The sequence below is a fragment of the Macrobrachium nipponense genome, chromosome 32, assembly GCF_015104395.2.
Source record: "Macrobrachium nipponense isolate FS-2020 chromosome 32, ASM1510439v2, whole genome shotgun sequence".
Taxonomy (NCBI): Eukaryota; Metazoa; Arthropoda; class Malacostraca; order Decapoda; family Palaemonidae; genus Macrobrachium; species Macrobrachium nipponense.
In genome coordinates, this window is record NC_061094.1 from 11,830,464 (window position 1) to 11,840,201 (window position 9,738).

The window sequence follows — 9,738 nt, forward strand, 5'->3', positions numbered from 1 at the left end:
TAATCAGATAAAATGAAAATGATATTGTAATGATACAATTAAGTTTGTTCATACTTACCTGGCAGATATATATATAGCTGATAATTCCGACGACCGACAGAATTTAAAACTTATGACACACGGTAGTGGAGTCAGGTGGTTAGTACCCATTCCCGCCGCGGGAGGCGGTATCAGGAACCATTCCCATTTTCTATTCATAATTTGTTTTTATTTCCACTGTCTCCTGAGGGGAGGTGGGTGGGTACTTAATTATATATCTGCCAGGTAAGTATGAACAAACTTAATTGTATCATTACAATATCATTTTGTTCATGCAACTTACCTGTCAGATATATATATAGCTGAATCCCACCTTTGGTGGTGGGAGAGACAGAATAGAGGATTTAGGAAACACATATATGCAGATATTTGATATCTTGGTTCCTTACCTGTTAGCATAGCTGGCTTCGTGATTACTGCCACGTAAGTCTGCTTGTGCTACTAGAGTTGCCAGCAAGGTAGAGACCTATGTAGCTGGTGCACTCCAGCTTGGTGCACTCCATATGATCTGTCAACAGGGGCGAGACCACGACGTGACAAAATACAACCACCTGGCTTAGTTTACCAAAGGTATCCCACTTAACTAAGCTATGGAAGGGAGACCCACCCCAGGCGGTCACCCCACAACCATAAAAACACAAGTTAAAAACCCCCCTAATCCCTAAAGGATAGGATGAGTGTTACCTCCTGCCCCCAAAACAGTGTCTGCAGCAATGTATGGTCCGAGGGAGCAGCAATTTTCATATGTCACTTTCACCTCCCGCAGGTAGTGTGAAGCGAACACCGAATTGCTTCTCCAAAATGTGGCATTCAAAATATCTTTGAGTGCCATATTTTTGTGAAAAGCTACCGAAGTAGCAATAGCTCTCACCTCGTGAGCTTTCACTTTCAGAAGCTTCAAATCACTATCACTGCACTTATCATGAGCTTCTTTAATCGTACTTCTTATGAGAACGCCAGTGCGTTCTTCGACATAGGAAGATCAGGCTTCCTCACTGAACACCACAAATTGTCAGACGAGCCTCTGCAAGCTTTAGTTCTCTGCAGATAGAACTTTAGAGCCCTGACAGGACACAGGAATCTCTCACGTTCATTTCCCACTATTTCTGACAACCCTTTGATTTCAAAGGTCCTCGGCCACGGGTTGGAAGGATTCTCGTTCTTTGCTAAGAACGCAGGACTTAAAGAACAAATCGCATTATTGTCCGAAAACCCAATCTGCTTGCTAATGGCCTGGATTTCGCTAAACCTCTTCGCCGTCGCCAGAGCGGTTAGGAAGATCGTTTTCTTCGTCAGATTCCTCAGAGAAACTGAATGAAGCGGTTCGAAATGACTTGACATCAAGAACTTGAGCACCACATCCAAGTTCTTCGAGGTACTTTAGGCTGTATGACCTTCTTAGTCTCGAAAGATCTAATGAGATCATGAAGGTCTTTATTATTAGTCAAATCGAGTCCTCTGTGCCTGAAGACTACAGAAAGCACGCTCCTGTAGCCCTTTAATAGTTGGAACAGCTAACTTCACTTCCTCTCTCAGATAAAGAAGGAAGTCAGCTATCTGGCTCACAGAGGTTGTGGTGGAGGAAATGCCCTTCTTCCTGCACCAGGATCTGAAGACAGCCCACTTCGATTGGTACAGAGCGATTGAGGAGGGCCTCCTTGCGGTGGCAATCGCCTTCGCCACAGGTCTTGAAAAACCCCTCCCTCTCTTGGCCAACTTCTTGATAGTCTGAACGGCAGTCAGACTCAGAGCGGGGAGGTTTTTGTGGTACCCTCTCGAAGTGGGGCTGTCTGAGTAGATCTTTCCTTAAGGGCAGAGTCCTCGGAAAGTCTACCAAGAAGGACATCACCTCTGTGAACCAGTCGGCTGCTGGCCAGAAGGGGGCGATGATGTCATCCTCGCTCCTTCCGATGCCGCGAACAAACTTCCTCATCACTTCCCCTAAGGGATCTTGAGCGGGGGAAAAGCGTATAGGTCTAGACCCGACCAACTCCAAAGTAGGGCGTTCTACTGCGACTGCTCCCGGTCCAGAACTGGGGAGCAATACAGCTGAAGTCTTTTCGTCCTGGAAGTTGCGAAGACGTCCACCTGCGGACAACCCCACAGGTTCCACAGCGACTGGCAAATCACCTGGTGAAGGGTTCCACTCTGTCGGCAGAAGCTGTCCTCGTCGACTGAGAAGGTCCGGTCGAACATTCTGTACTCCCGACACGAACCTTGTCAGGATGTGACGTCTTGCACTTTCGCCCATAACAGGAGTTCCTTTGCGATGGCAAACAGAGAAGGCGAGTGAGTTCCCCCTTGATTTCTTAGGTATGCCAGTGCTGTGGTGTTGTCCGAGTTGATCTGAATGACTTTGCCGGAGATTTCCTCCTGGAAGAAACTGAGCGCCAGGTAAATCGCTGATAGCTCTTTCAGATTGATGTGCCAGGACACCTGTTCCCCTCTCCAGGTTGCCTGACACTTCTTTCCCTCCTAGTGTTTGCTCCCAACCCGTGGACGACGCGTCGGAAAACAACACTAGGTCCAGGGTTCCGAAGTTTGAGAGAGAGCCCTTCTGCGAGCTTCCGTGGATCTGACCACCAACTTAGGTGATCCTTCACCTCTCTCGTTAAACACAAGATCGCCTCCAGATCTTGTTTGTTCTTCCAATTGTTGGCTAGGAAGAATTGAAGAGGTCTGAGGTGCAACCTTCCCAGAGAAACAAACTTCTCCAGTGAGGAAATGGTCCCCAGCAGACTCATCCATTCCCTCACCGAGCATGGTTTCCTTCCCCAGAAAGGTCGCCACTTTTTCCAAGCATTGAAGTTGTCGCCCCTGGGACGGAAAAGCCGAAAAGCCACTGAGTCCATCTGAATCCCCAGATAGACTAAGGATTGAGAAGGAGTCAAATGTGACTTTTCGAGGTTTACCAGAAGCCCCAGGGACTTCGCTAACGACAGGGTCGTGTGCAGGTCCTCCAGACACCTGGTCTCGTGATGAAGCTCGAATAAGCCAGTCGTCTAGGTAGAGAGAGATTCTATATTCTCCACATGAAGCAGCCTCGCCACGTTCTTCATCAGAATGGTGAAAACCATCGGCGCTGTGGTCAGACCGAAGCAAAGTGCCCTGAATTGGAATACCTTCCCTTCAGGACAAATCGCAAGTATTTCTTGATTGGGGATGGATGGGGACGTGAAAATACGCGTCTTGGAGGTCTAGTGAGACCATCCACCAATCCCCCGGTCCTTAAAGTGACAGCACAGATTGAGGTGTCTCCATCTTGAATTTTTTCTTTGTGACGAAGAGGTTTAGGCTGCTGACATCGAGGACGGGTCGCCATCCCCCCCATTGTTCGGCACTAGGAACAGACGGTTGTAAACAAAAGCCTGGAGATTCCAGGTCGAAGACCTGTTCCACCGCTTGCTTCTTGATCATTTGTTCTAGCAGATCGAAAAGCACTTTCTGTTTCTCTCCTCGATACGAAGGAGACAAATCCTTTGGGTTGTTGAGGATAGCGGGGGTGACTTCAAGAACGGAATCTGTATCCCTTCCTCACAATATCTAGCGACCAAGGGTCGGCATCTCTCTCTTCCCAGGCTTTCTTTCGCGAACAGAAGAGAGCCTGGTCTCCTACCGCATCTGAAGGACTTCCAAATCACTTCCTACTCTTTGACGGAGCAGGGGTTTTCCCTCTGGAAGAGCTCTTCCTCGAGAGGCTATTTTCGAGGAAGATCCAGCACGAAAGGGCTTCGGTTTCTGGTGGAAAAGAAACGCCAGAAGAAGAAGCAGCTGCTGGTCTTCTAGAAGACTGAGCCAGAAGATCTTGCGTTGCCATCTCCTGAAGGCTCGATGCTATGTCCTTAACCATAGTCTGGGGGAAGAGATGGTCTGAAAACGGAGCGAAGAGCAAGTCCGCCTTTTGTGCTGGAGAGACGGATTTGGCTGTGAAGTTACAGAAGAGTGCTCTCTTCTTGAGAATACCCCGAGCTAAAGTGAGTAGCCAACTCCTCAGAACCATCCCTGATGGCCTTGTCCATAACAAGACAGTACACTGGACAGCTCCCCCAGACTAATGGTATCAGAACTCCTTGACCTGGCATCCAAAACTCCAAGAACACCAGTCGAGAAAAGTTGAAGACCTTCTAGAGTCCTGAAGAGGCCTTTTAGATGGAAGTCGAACTCGTTATGAGTCCAAGAGACTTTTTGATGAAGACAGAAGGGCTCTTCTGGAGGCGTCCACGATGCTCCCCGAAATTCACCCTGAGCAGAGGCTGGTAGTTTAACGCCTACGTCCTCTCCGTCTCGTACCACATGCCTCCTTTTCCGCAGTCTGATGGCGGCAAAGCAAAAGAGGACTTGCCTGAACGCTTTCCTCTTCTCCATCCAATCGTGGATTTTCTGGAACGCTTGCTTCGTGAAAAGCGACTTCTTCATTTTAACGAACCCCGATGCCTTCGATGCTTTAAAAGAAGAAATTGAGAAGGGGGAGTACGAGGGGGCTTCCGGTTGGAAAGTTTCTCCAAACTCCGACTGTAGAAGACGCGTCAAAACTTTGTAGTCCGATGAGACAGGAGCTGGCTGTTTGCTGCTTCCTCTGCTTCGACTAAATCATCACTAACTCCTTCTTCAGAAGCTGGAGAAGTTGGAGGTAGTCTGAAGAAAATATGACGAACAGGTAGGGTTCCTCTTTCCACCGAACTTGCGTTGGTGAGGAACTGGCGTCCACTAGCGCGCGTTTGGCGTCCGAAGCCACACGTTTGGCGCCGACAGGTGCGCGCTCGGCATCTACTAATGCACGCTGCGCCATGGCGCAGAGCTCCACTAGTGCACGCTGGCGCCACTGGCAGCGCGCGGCGAGGCGGCGCCAGCCACAGCCCCGTCGTCCACTGGCGCACGTTTTATCAACAACAGGTGCGCGTTTGCGGCAACAGGAAGCGCGCTCCACTTGCACAGAAGCGCGCTCAGCGTCCACAGCTCGCTTACGAACATCCGAAAACGTGCGAGCGGGTGAAACCTCATCCTGAGAGCGAGAAACAAACTTCTCACCTCCTCTAGAGAGCTGCTGGGGAGCAGAACGAACTCTAGAGGGAGACCTCGAACGAAGAGAGAGAGGCGAGCGCGGAGGAAAGAGAGCTTCTCATCCTTCCTATGACGACGCAGAAGAGACTCTCTAGAAGCAAGAGCGTCCTGAAGTTGTTGCTGCAGTGACTGAAGCATCCTCTTGGTTGGCGAATCTTCTGCTCTGGGAGGACTGATCCTGTGAGCAGGAGAGCAGCGAGGGGACGCCTCCTCCTCCTCCTAGGCACGGCCTCCTCCCGAGCTCTAGAGCGACTGTATCGCTCGCACGAATTACCAGAATCCAGGTCCGAAGACTCTCTACTCCTTTTCTGTGGCGGAAAAGCGCGAAAAAACGCGACTGGTCAGGAGGAAGATCGCAGTTCCGGAGAACTTGGACGTGAAGCGTCACCAACACGCGCCGTCCTTTTCAGTGGACGGGAAGCACCGTGAGAACTCCACCCTTTACGTGGGGAGATGAAGCCTCCGATGACGAAAAATGATATTGTAATGATACAATTAAGTTTGTTCATACTTACCTGGCAGATATATATATAGCTGTATTTTTCCGAATCGACAGAAATTTAAACACTTACGACACACGCATGTGGGAGTCAGGTGGTTAGTACCCATTCCCGCCGCTGGGAGGCGGGTATCAGGAATCATTCCCATTTTCTATTCATAATTTTTTATTTCCACTGTCTCCTGAGGGGAGGTGGGTGGGTACTTGATTATATATATCTGCCAGGTAAGTATGAACAAACTTAATTGTATCATTACAATATCATTTTGTTCATGAAACTTACCTGTCAGATATATATATAGCTGAATCCCACCTTTGGTGGTGGGAGTAGACAGAATAGAAGATTTTAGGAAAACATATATATGCAGATAATTGATATCTTGATTCTTACCATGTTTAGCATAGCTGACTTCGTGGTTACTGCCGCGTAAGCTTGCTTGTGCTACTAGAGTTGCCAGCGAGGAGGTAGACCTATATAGCTGGTGCACTCCAGATAATCTGTCAACAGGGGCGAGACACGACGTGAACTAGACCATTGACCATACAAATGAGGGCAACGAAGTAAAAACCAAACCACCTGGCGTAGCCTACCAAAAGTATCCCACATAGACTAAGCTAATGGAAGGGAGATCCGCCGCAGGCGTCAAAACCCCCAACAACCATAACACAAGTTAAAAACTCCCCACCCCTAAACCATTAAAGGATAGATGAGGTGCTACCTCCTGCCCCCAAAAACAGTGTCTTGCAGCGACGTATGGTCCGAGCGAGTAACAATTTTCGTATGTTGCTTTCACCTCCCGCAGGTAGTGTGAAGCGGAACACCGAATTGCTTCGCCAATAAGTGGCGCCCAAAAATGTCTTTGATTGCCATATTTTTGTGAAAAGCCACCGAGTAGCAATAGCCCTCAACTCGTGGGCTTTCACTTTCAGAAGCTCCATGTCACTTTCACTACACTTTTCATGGCTTCCTTAACCGTACTTCTTAAGGAAGAACGCCAGTGCATTCTTCGACATCGGAAGATCTGGTTTTTTCACAGAGCACCACAAGTTCTCCGAAGAACCTCTGCATGCTCTGGTTCTCTGCAAATAAAACTTGAGAGCCCTGACAGGACACAGGACTCTCTCAGCTTCAGGTCCCACTAGCTCCGACAACCCCTTGATCTCGAACGTTCTCGGCCAAGGGTTGGAAGGGTTTCTGTTCTTTGCTAAGAACGTAGGACTTAAGGAACAAACTGCACTATGATCCTTGAAACCCAATATGCTTGCTTATGACTTGAATTTCGCTAACCCTCTTCGCCGTCGCCAGAGCGGTTAGGAAAATGGTCTTCTTAGTAAGATTCCTAAGCGAGGCTAAATGGAGCGGTTTCAAATTGACTCGACATGAGAAACTTCAGTACCACGTCTAAGTTCCACGATGGTACTTTAGGTTGGAGAACTTTCACAGTCTCAAATGATCTAATGAGATCATGAATGTCTCTATCATTCGCTAAGTCGAGTCCTCTATGTCTGAAGACCACAGAAAGCACGCTTCTGTAGCCTTTAATCGTGGGAACGGCTAGTTTCGCTTCTTTCCTAAGGTGAAGAAGGAAATCTGCTATCTGGCTCACAGAGGTTGAGGTGGAGGAAATGCCCTTCCTTCTGCACCAACTTCTAAAGAACAGCCCACTTTGATTGGTAAACTGCGATTGAGGAGGGCCTCCTTGCGGTGGCAATCGCCGTTGCCACAGGTCTTGAAAACCCCTCGCTCTGGCCAACTTCTTGATAGTCTGAACGCAGTCAGACTCAGAGCGGGGAGGTTTTTGTGGTACCTCTCGAGTGGGGCTGTCTGAGTAGATCTTCCTTAGGGGCAGAGTCCTCGGAAAGTCTACTAGGGAAGGACATCACCTCCGTGAACCAGTCGGCCGCTGGCCAGAAGGGGCGATGAGGGTCATTCTCGCTCCTTCTGATGCAGCGAACTTCCTCATTACTTCCCCGAGGATTTTGAATGGGGGAAAAGCGTAAATATCCAGTCCCGACCAATTCCACAGTAGGGCGTCTACTGCCACTGCTCCCGGGTCCAGAACTGGGGAGCAATACAGCGGAAGTCTCTTCGTTCGGGAAGTTGCGAAAACGTCCACATGAGGACGTCCCCACAGCTTCCATAGCGCCTGGCATACTTCCTGATGAAGGGTCCATTCCGTCGGCAGAAGCTGTCCTTGCCGACTGAGAAGGTCCGCTCGCACGTTTTCTACGCCTGACACAAACCTTGTCAGAATCGTGACGTTTTGCGACTTCGCCCAAATCAGGATATTCTTCGCGATGACGAACAGAGAATGTTTCCTCAGGTATGCCAAGGCTGTGGTGTTGTCCGAGTTTATCTGAACCACTTTGCTGGAGACTTCCTCCTCGAAGAACCTTAGAGCAAGGTAAACCGCTGAGAGTTCTTTAGATGATGTGCCAGGACACCTGTTCCCCTCTCCAGGTGCCTGACACTTCTCTCCCTCCCAGTGTGCTCCCCAACCCGTGAGGACGCGTCGGAGAATAACACTAGGTCGGGGTTCCGAAGCTTGAGCGAAAGTCCTTCCGCAAGCTTCTTTGGATCCAACCACCATTTGAGGTGCTTTTTCACTTCTTCCGTCAAAAACAAGACCTCTTCTAGATCCTGTTTGCGTGACCAATTGCTTGAGAGGAAGAACTGAAGTGGTCGGAGGTGCAACCTTCCCAGAGAAACAAACTTCTCCAGTGAGGAAATGGTCCCCAGCAGACTCATCCATTCCCTCACCGAGCATGTTTCTTTCCCTAGAAAGGCGACACTTTGTCCAGGCATTGAAGTTGTCGCCCCTGGGACGGAAAAGCCCGAAAAGCCACTGAGTCCATCTGAATCCCCAGATAGACTAAGGATTGAGAAGGAGTCAGATGCGACTTCTCGAGATTCACCAGAAGTCCCAGGGACTTCGCTAACGACAGAGTCGTGTGAAGGTCCTTCAGACACCTGTCCTGGCGATGAGGCTCGAATAAGCCAGTCGTCTAGGTAGAGAGAGATCCTTATTTCCGCAAGATGGAGCCACCTCGCAACGTTCTTCATAAGAACGGTGAACACCATCGGCGCCAGTGCTGAGACCGAGAAGCAGAGTGCCCTGAATTGGAAAATCTTCCCTTTCAGGACAAACCGCAGGTATTTCCTTAGAACGGGGATGGATGGGGACGTGAAAGTATGCGTCCTGAAGGTCTAACGAGACCATCCAATCCCCCGGTCTTAAAGCTGCAAGCACGGATTGAGGTGTCTCCATCTTGAACTTCTGCTTGGTAACGAAGCGATTTAGACTGCTGACATCCAGAAACGGGCGCCACCCCCTGACTGCTTCGGCACTAGGAACAGACGGTTGTAAAACCCCGGAGAACTCTGGTCGAAGACCTGTTTCCACTGCCTGCTTCTCGATCATTTGATCTAGTAGATCGTGAAGCACTTTCTGCTTTTCTCCCTGATACGACGGAGACAAATCCTTTGGTGTCGAAGACAGCGGGGGTAACATCAGGAAAGGAATTCTGTACCCTTTCTTGACGATGTCCAGAGACCAAGCGTCGGCACCTCTCTCTTCCCAAGCTTTCGCGAAATGTAGAAGCCTGGCTCCTACCGGTGTCTGAAGGACTTCCCTCTCACTTCTTGCTCTTGGAAGGAGCGGGAGTCTTGCCTCTGAAAGAGCCTCTTCCTCGAGGGGCTGGCTTCGAGGAAGAAGCGGATCGAAAGGGCTTCGACTTCTTCAAAGCAGAGGACCCAGAAGACGAAGAAGTAGTAGGCTTCCTAGAAGACTGTGCCAGAAGGTCTTGAGTTGCTTTCTCCTGGAGACTAGCAGCTATGTCCTTTACCATAGACTGGTGGGGGAAGAGATGTTCTGAGAAAGGAGCGAAAAGAAGATCCGCTTTTTGCGCTGGTGAGACCGACTCTTTGCAGTAAAATTGCAAAAAGTGCTCTTTTCTTAAGCAGTCCCGTGCTGAAATGAGCAGCCAATTCCTCAGAACCATCCCTGACGGCCTTGTCATGCAAGACAATACACTGGACAGCTCCCCCAGACTGATGGAATCAGAACTCCTGGACCTGGCATCCATACTCCCAGGCACCAGTCAAGAAAATTAAAGACCTCTAGTGTCCTGAAGAGGCC

The 9,738-nt window shown here is 49.5% G+C and overlaps 1 protein-coding gene across 1 annotated transcript in view; it reads right to left on the reverse strand.

Annotated features, from left to right (window-relative positions):
- The window catches only part of LOC135207362 (HEAT repeat-containing protein 1-like), a gene marked incomplete in the record, with an annotated part of 186,507 nt that overhangs the window by 64,419 nt on the left and 112,350 nt on the right, over positions 1-9,738 (reverse strand).